This window comes from Zootoca vivipara, chromosome 16, assembly GCF_963506605.1.
Source record: "Zootoca vivipara chromosome 16, rZooViv1.1, whole genome shotgun sequence".
Lineage (NCBI taxonomy): Eukaryota > Metazoa > Chordata > Lepidosauria > Squamata > Lacertidae > Zootoca > Zootoca vivipara.
The window spans coordinates 4,476,036-4,485,495 of NC_083291.1; the positions used below are offsets into that span (position 1 = coordinate 4,476,036).

At 45.4% G+C, this 9,460-nt stretch overlaps 1 non-coding gene across 1 annotated transcript; it reads left to right on the plus strand.

Annotated features, from left to right (window-relative positions):
* The first annotated feature begins 8,997 nt into the window (after window positions 1–8,997).
* LOC118075515 (U2 spliceosomal RNA) lies at window positions 8,998–9,187 on the plus strand. The gene has a single exon (XR_004691392.1). It is a non-coding gene; the product is annotated as a U2 spliceosomal RNA (small nuclear RNA).
* Window positions 9,188–9,460: the final 273 nt, after the last annotated feature.

The following is a 9,460-nucleotide window of genomic DNA, read 5'->3' on the forward strand; positions in this document are numbered from 1 at the left end:
TAGTGTTCTATTGGGAGCCGCCCAGAGTAGCTGGGGAAACCCAGCCAGATGTGTGGGGTATAAATAAAATAATAATAATAATAATAATAATAATAATAATAATAATAATAATAATAGCAGTACCCAGACTCAGCCAATATAGCAGAATCAGAGTAGCTGAAAAGGGCAGAGCTAATCAGGATCCTGGACACTGGCTGAAAGCTTCCTATCCTTAGCAAGGAGAACAGTGCAAAGCTTAGCTGCCAAGTATCCCGTTTTTCGTGGGAAACCCCCGGATTTTAATCCGTTTCCCACTGTTCTCCCGAATGGAGAAAAATCCCGGAAATCCCCCGGTTTTCCTACCTGCCAGGGAGCCTCCATTTTGGGTGCCGCTCTTCCCATGTGTGGGCACCGGAAACCGGGCAGAGCGGCACCGGAAGTCACTTCTACGCATGCCCGGCGGCCATCTTGGTGGTGGCCACATGGCGGTGGTCATCTTGGTGACAACCGCCACCTTACAGCCACCACCAAGATGACCACCGCCATGTGGCCACCACCAAGATGGCCGCCGGGCATGCGTAGAAGTGACTTCCGGTGCCGCTCTGCCCGATTTCCGGTGCCCACACATGGGAAGAGCGGCCCCGGAAGTTGCTTCTACGCAACTTCTGGTGCAGCGCCACTGCTGATCCCGCATTTTTCAGCGGGAGACTTGGCAGGTATGGTGCAAAGCCCTTCTGAGACCTTATGAAGGTTGTACAGCCTGGTCATGCTATTGGTTTTGCCCCTGCTAGGAAGCTACCTATGATCTTAAAGGATCTTTCCCAATAGTCTTTGGCTCACACAGTGAAAGAGTGATGGGGCTGACTTAGAGAGAGCCTTCCAAATCTGATTAAGCCTTATCTTCCAATTTAGAAGAACCTGACAAGAGTGGCAGAGATATTTCATGTAGGTCACCATGCAGGGCATTTGTGATTGTGGGCTGAAGAAATCATGAAGTGAACAGAGGCAATTTCAGTGGAAGCGAAGTTGATGCCAGGCCTGTGATACAAGCACAGCTTGGCCCCTTCCCTTCTTGCTGCTAGCCACTTGTAAAGCACCTTGCAATGGAGTAAATGTTTCTCCAGAGATAACAGCTAGGCAAGAGATTGCATCTTCTGGGGTTTCAGTGGCTATATATCATCATTTGGTGCGTTCATTAAAGAATGAGATGGGCCATGACACTGATTGACATGGAAAGAAAAGGAGTCATATTTAGCCATGTTGCATAAGGCAGGTGACTAGAAAGCGTCATTTCACTGTTTCTAGCCACTTCCTAATTTGCATTTTCTAGTTTAATTTTTCATTTCATTATCACTCGTGTTGTTTCCTCTACCCCCCTCTCCCCCCCTCACCCCCCCAAACTCGCTTCATTTCTTCCTTTCATTTGGCTTCCTTTGATACCCTAACAGCTGGGTTTAAGAAAGTGTCGCTTTTATTTTTTGTCACTGGAGGCAAGGAAATTAGCACCTTGATAGAAAGAGTACTACACCGAGTAGAGAGACACATTACAGAATTTAAACACATTTCCCGTCACTATGATTACAAAAAAGCCCCCCCCCAAGCCCTCAGCCCTTAAAGGAGGCACCACAATTTTCAGCTTTCCCCTTTTGTCTCCCCCCACCCATCACTATTTCAGAATGACAGCTCCAAAAATGCAGGTTATAAAAGGGAACTTAAATACCTCTATTCTGACATTGTTATCCGACAGTGTCAGAAGCGATGAATGTTTCTCTCTGCATACGCAAAAGGAGAGCATGCTGTGCGAGACTAACATATCGGGTTGTTTATCTTGATATTTTGCTTTTTAAGGTGCTTCCCCCATTGCAATAGCAAACAGAGGCTGGGTGCTGACACTGTGAAGTGATACATACAACAGGTTTACTGTGACTTTTTAAAAAAGTGGTAGTCTCCAAAGAGCGCTGCCAGATTTAGGTCTATAAACTGCTATGGCACTGGGCCTTTCAGCTTTGTCTTCATTCAATTTTCCTTCACCTATATGTCTGTGTAGCTTGGCAGATTTGGGTAGAAACCTGCTCCCCGCAGCTAGGACAGGAGTGGATTTTCCCCTCCACACTTAAGGATGGAGAGAAGCCATGTCATGTAAGCCACACCCAAACCAAAAACTGTTCCTGGAGTGAATCCCTTTGGACCAAACTGGATCTTAAAATTTAAAATATGGGAAACAGGCACTTATACAAGGTGTGACCGGAAAGTTCGGTGAATGGTCACAGAAATCGGACAGCGAGAAATATTCGAACATACAATTGGCATCGGAAACCCGCGAAACGCTCACAGTTGTTTACGGAGATGAAGCTGTAACTCAAAAGACAGCGTATGAGCGGTTTAAGTGTTTCCATGAAGGGCAGCAAACCATCGAAGTTGACCCTTGGTCTGGCAGACCGTCAACAAGCAGAACGGCGGCAAATGTCAGCAGAGTTTGTGAGTTATTGATGTGGGAACGGTGTTTGTCTGTCCAAATGATGGCGGAAGAATTGCATATTCCACGTAAAATCGTTACTGGGGTTACTGAGTTGTCCCACCCTCCATGTTCTCCCAATCTGGATTCATCGGATTTCTTTTCCCCAAAAACTGAAATCTGCACTGAAAGGGCACAGATTTCCCAACATTTCACACTTCCAAGCTGCTGTGATGAGGGAACTGAAAGCAGTACAAAAAGAGGACTTCTCCAGAAGTTACCAACAGTTCTATGAACGTTGTCAACGGTACATTGTATTAGAGGGGGCCTACTTTGAAGTCCCATGGACTGCAAGAAGATCAAACCTATCCATTCTTAAGGAAACCAGCCCTGAGTGCTCACTGGAAGGACAGATCGTGAAGCTGAGGCTCCAAGACTTTGGCCACCTCATGAGAAGAGAAGACTCCCTGGAAAAGACCCTGATGTCGGGAAAGATTGAGGGCACAAGGAGAAGGGGACAACAGAGGACGAGATGGTTGGACAGTGTTCTCGAAGCTACAAACATGAGTTTGACCAAACTGTGGGAGGCAGTGCAAGACAGGAGTGCCTGGCGTGCTCTGGTCCATGGGGTCACGAAGAGTCGGACACGACTAAACTAAACAACAACAACAACAACTTTGAAGGCCTGTAAGGTATGTAAGGTAACAGTTCGAAAGCATGTCAAAGTGCAAGTAGATAAATAGGTATCGCTCCGGTCTGAAGGTAAATGGTGTTTCTGTGCTCTGCTCTGGTTCCACAAGAAGCGGCGTAGTCATGTTGGCCACATGACCTGGAAAAACTGCGGACAAATGCCGGCTCCCTCAACCAGTAAAGTGAGATGAGCTCTGCAACCCCAGAGTCATCTGTGACTGGACCTAATGGTCAGGGGTACCTTTACCTTTAAAGGTATGTTCGAATACTTCTCGCTGTCCCGGCACACCTTGTGCAATCTGCCATTTGCAGGCTGAATGAAGTCCATTAACCATTTTGCCACATCTTCTGTTTGTACAATACAAGCCTATATCCCTATGTCAGAATCAGGAAACAAGGCACTTCAGCTGTAGAAATAATGCATGATAGTAGCAGATTTAAACTGTGCAACACACATTGATCCATTAACCCGCTAAGACCAGCAGGGATCAGCGCAGAAAGAGTCATAATCCCAATGTAGCTTATAGCTTTCATGAATGCTATTCCAATGAACAATGACGTTTGCAAAACTTTCATCTGGAAACGTTCCAAGGTGGCATTCAAAGATATTTTATGTATACAATTTTGGTTCTCCTTGTAGCCATTGATCTTATTATCCCAGAATTCTGGGGGTTTCGTTTCATGGGTGGGCGTCTTCTTTAAGTAGGGAATTTCCTGCTTCCAAAGTCTAGGAAATCCTTTTAAAGCTATTTTTATTTTTTGTCTCCCATGCCAAGACAGACAACCGTATCCTCTTTTCAGCAGGTTCCTGAATATTAGACAGCACGGCTTGCAATTTGCAATCATTTGGGCTTATTATAAAGGCACGTTAGCAGGGACACTGTGAAATTATGGAGCATTTTAGAGAAAATTGCAACATCATTTAGACTAATTTCTTTCGGGTGAAAATATGCAAAAGCCCTTCATGGAAGAACGTAAACAGATGGCATTGGGTGCATTCCTTGTTTTCTCATGTAGTTGTAAACAAATACTGTAAATTAAAAACGAAAAACTGACCTATATTTTTTTTTAAAAAAAGACCTAGTCTAAAGCTAAAATATAATTTGGCAAAGGGAAATTTTTAAAAGCATCACAGCAAATTAACTTTCTCCAGCATGAAATTTTCCCAGTGCATAAATCTGAAACCCATACATCTGAAGGGGAATTATTGCCCTGCCTTGATTTAATTCATCTTGCAGAAGGCGGTTTTCAAAAACCATAGTTACATAATGATGCAGCAATGGTGCCCCATGCAGTAGATAATATTCCACCTGTTCCAGGTGAGCACAGGGAGATTGCAGAAATGTCCAAAATGTTCATTCTGATCTTTTAAGCCATGAACTCAGGGGTCACCGACATGGTGCTCTCCGGACATAGTTGAACTACAACTCCCATCAGCCACAGCCAGTGTAGCCAACGGTCAGGGATGATGAGATTGTAGTCCGTTAACATCTGGAGAGCATCACCTCTGAAGCATCTGCCCTAAATGGTTTGGGACTGAGCTACCTGAAGGATTGCTTTTACCTGTATGAATCTTCCAAATATGCTCAAGCAAATTTGATGGGCAGGCATGAGAGATAGGGCTCTTTTGGTGTTGGCCCACAGGTTGTCAAACTCCTTTGTAAGAAAGGTATACAAGGCCTCTATGATGCAAGCTTTAAGTTTTTTCCTAATACAGTGGTACCTTGGTTCTCAAACGCCTTGGTACTCAAACAACTTGGAACCCAATTGTTGCAAACACGAAAGTAAGTGTTCCAGTTTGCGAACTTTTTTCGGAAGCCGAACGTGGTCCATTTTGAATGTTGCACTTCCATTTTGAGTTCCACACTTTTGAATGTTAAGCTGACGTCTGTCTGTTTCTGCTATTTTGCTTTTTCGTTTCTGCGGCTCTTTTTGTTTTCTTTTTTGTAACTGTGTGGAAGCCAGTTCAGCTACTGATGAATTGATTGTGTGACTGCAGTACATTGTTTATTGCTTTCATTTTATGAGTCAATGGTCTCGTTAGATAGTAAAATTCATGTTAAATTGCTGCTTTAGGGGTTGCTTTTAAAAGCCTGGAACGGATTAATCCGTTTTGCATTATTTTCCATGGGAAAGTGCGCCTCGGTTTTGGAACGCTTTGGTTTTGGAATGGATTGCTTTGCATATTATATGGATGGAGGAAGGGACCCAGGTGGCGCTGTGGGTTAAACCACTGAGCCCAGGGCTTGCTGATCAGAAGGTTGGCGGTTTGAATCCCTGTGACGGGGTGAGCTCCCGTTGCTTGGTCCCAGCTCCTGCCAACCTAGCAGTTCGAAAGCACGTCAAAATGCAAGTAGATAAATAGGAACCGCTACAGCGGGAAGGTAAACGGCGTTTCCATGTGCTGCTCTGGTTTTCCAGAAGCGGCTTTGTCGTGCTGGCCACATGACCTGGAAGCTGTACGCCGGCTCCCTCGGCCAATAATGCGAGATAATAATAATAATAATAATTTTTATTTATACCCCGCCCTTCCCAGTCAAGACCGGGCTCAGGGCGGCTAACAACAAATAATATCAACACAAATATAAAAGAAACAATTCAGTTAAAACAACAGAATAATACAATGTTAAAATTCAATTTTAAAATTAAAAATCTACGAATAAGATAAAACCATTATAAATAAAACCTTAGGGGAGGGTAACCGTGGGGTCAGACTGCGTCAGTCCGAAGGCCAAACGAAACAGCTCTGTCTTGCAGGCCCTACGAAAAGATGACAAATCCCGCAGGGCCCTAGTCTCCTGAGACAGAGCGTTCCACCAGGTCGGGGCCAGTACTGAGCCACCTTGTGACTCGGGATCTCCAATATGTTATTATTTGTGGACCGTAATGTCCTCTGTGGGTCATACCGGGAGAGGCGGTCCCGTAGGTACGAGGGTCCTAAGCCGTCGCAACCCCAGAGTCGGTCACGACTGGACCTAATGGTCAGGGGTCCCTTTACCCTTTACCTTTACCTTATGGATGGAGAACAGCATCACAAAATGGGGAGAGGTGAATTTCATAGGATTGTGGTGTTTCAGTTCTGAACTCCTCCCCATCAGCAGCAGAGTGGAAGCAAGGAAACAACAGTTCTGCTGGGCGTGCGGCAGTCACACCTGAAAGTGCCCTAATATTAACCTGCCTCATTTCCTTTGATTGTGCATTTCTGCCGCTGCCGCTCCCACATTACTTCTCAGGCTATTGTTGTGAAGATTGCCTATTAGATATACAGCTCCACAAGCTCACTGTTGATAATGTCAATGTCACGAAGAGAATTTCAGGCCAGTTACAATGTGTGGTACGAAGCTGCCTACCATTGTAAGTGTGGGCGTTTTCCAGCTCCGCTCTTATCTCATTTGAAATTGAAATGTGTTTGCAGTGCTTGAATGTGGGAAGATTAATTATCACCTCTGTTTCAAAATAAAAAAAAGCCAAAGAAACCCATCACAGTCACATTGTCAACAGCTAACCATAGAGACTTTTCAACTGGAAAGTAAAAGGAAATAAAAGTTGGGGTTTTCGTTTTTGTTCTTTAAAAAAGGCGCGCGCTCACACACACACACACACACACACACACACACAAACACACCATTCTCACTAAATTGCTGTGAAGAAAACTGGTTCTTGAAACTGATGGAGATCTCCAGAAGGACGTTTTATAATAAGCCAGCATTAGAAAACATTTTGAAGGACTAAGCTATAAATACCAGAACAGGGGCAAAATTTATTGGAACATACTTCTCTGAGCTTATTTCTGATATTTTTCTTTCGCTCACCTTCCAAAAAAAATCGGATTTTATTTCAATATTATCCGTTCTTTGAATATTTTTTTGTCGCAATCTTCACCCCTCCCCACCCCCTCTTGGGGGTCGGCTGACAGGAGGTGACTTGAAACCTGATTTTCGCATTGATCAGCTGCACAACTGAGTTCCCCACAAGAAATGTGATCAGGTAGCTAAGAAACTTGATTGTGCAGCTGGTTCCTGAGGTTGAAGCCACTGTCCATCAGTTGGTGGGAGGTGACTTGAAGTCCTTACTTTCTGCACGGATTGGTTTTGCGACTGAGTTCCTCATAGGGAAGCTCAGTTGTGCAACCAATCTAGGGACTCAGCTGCACTCAGTCAATTATATCGTTATAACTGCGTTATAAACATGTGACACCAGATGGAGCTGTAGAGCACAAAACTTGGTCTATGGAGTTTTACATAGAGTTTTTTCTTTTGCAATAATAATAATAATAATAATAATAATAATAATAATAATAATAATTTATTATTTATACCCCACCCATCTGGCTGGGTTTCCCCAGCCACTCTGAGCGGCTTCCAACAGAAAAATAAAATACAGCAATCTATCTTCTAAAAATCTGGTAGCTGTTTTTCTCTTTGACATCTGGTGGGAGGGCGTTCCACAGGGTGGGCGCCACTACCGAGAAGGCCCTCTGCCTGCTTCCCTGCAACTTGGCTTCTCGCAATGAGGGAACCGCCAGAAGGCCCTCAGTGCTGGACCTCAGTGTCTGGGCAGAACGATGGAGGTGGAGACGCTCCTTCAGGTATACTGGGCTGAGGCCATTTAGGGCTTTAAAGGTCAGCACCAACACTTTGAATTGTGCTCGGAAACATACTGGGAGCCAATGTAGATCTTTCAAGACCGGTGTTATGTGGTCTCGGCGGCCGCACCCAGTCACAAGTCTAGCTGCCGCATTCTGGATTAATTGTAGTTTCCTGGTCACCTTCAAAGGTACCCCCACATAGAACACATTGCAGTAGTCCAAGCGAGAGATAACTAGAGCATGCACCACTCTGGTGAGACAGTCCACAGGCAGGTAGGGTCTCAGCCTGCGTACCAGATGGAACTGATAGACAGCTGCCCTGGACACAAAATTGACCTGCACCTCCATGGACAGCTGAGAGTACAAAATGACTCCCAGGCTGCGCACCTGGTCCTTCAGGGGCACAGTTACCCCATTCAGGACCAGAGAATCCTCCACACCTGCCCGCCTCCAGTCCCCCACAAACAGTACTTCTGTCTTGTCAGGATTCAACCTCAATCTGTTAGCCGCCATCCATCCTCCAACTGCCTCCAAGCACTCACATAGGACCTTCACCGGCTTCACTGGTTCTGATTTGAAAGAGAGGTAGAGCTGGGTATCATCCGCATACTGATGAACACCCATCCCAAACCCCCTGATGATCTCTCCCAGCAGCAGCATGTAGATGTTAAAAAGCATGGGGGAAGAGGACAGAACCCCGAGGCAGCCCACAAGTGAGAGCCCAGGGGTCTGAGCACTCATCCTCCCCCACCACTTTCTGCACACGGCCCAGGAGGAAGGAGCAGAACCACTATATAACAGTGCCCCCAGCTCCCAACCCCTCTAGATGACAGAAGGATGTTATGGTTGATGGTATCAAAAGCCGCTGAGAGATCCAGCATTTAATTTATTTATCTGTCAGGAATGCTTTGATGGTGTTTCCTGCTTGGCAGGGGGTTGGACTGGATGGCCCTTGTGGTCTCTTCCAACTCTATGATTCTATGATTCTATAGCATTGTTCCCCCATGTGTAGATCCAGCCTTCATGTGTCTGCCTGCCCCACACCTGATGTCACATATGTCATCAAATTTGGACCCATGTTGGGCCAGTTTGGGCCTGTGGGCCAAAGGGTTCCCACCCCTAGTTTGGAGGACTATCGTGCCTCACACAATGGTATATTCTGTGGCAGATGCCAATATGCACATATGCTCCTCTGAAAAGAAACCACCACAAACAAGGCTCTTTTTCTTTCCTAGTGGCGTTCTGCCAGTGATGGGGGCAGCCAGAAAAAAGGCCTTCAATTATTATCACTTCTCGGCCTTTTGGCGAAGATCAGTGTAGTATCTGTTCTTATCAGTTTAATAGCTGATATGTCCTCTATTTGAGGACTATATATTAAATTGATTTTTGGAGCTAGTTTTTAATAGCTGATTTTTTATCTTTTGTTGGAAGCCGCCCAGAGTGGCTGGGGAAACTCAGCCAGATGGGCAGGGTACAAATAATAAATTATTATTATTACTAGTATCATGAAGCCCGTTAAATTAACGGGAGCTAGAACATATGTGGTGAAACATTTGTAATAACAGCTCCTTTAAATTTGGAAACTGTGGCGCGCGATTCCCCCCTCCCATTCCCACTCTCTCTCTTTCTCGCTCTCCCCCTCCCTTCTTTTCTCCACCCACACACCTCCCTGCCTCCCTTTATGCCTGCTCTGCGCATGCGCGTTGCTGCGACGCTCTTCCAGTCTTTCCCTGCACCGTGGGAGGTAA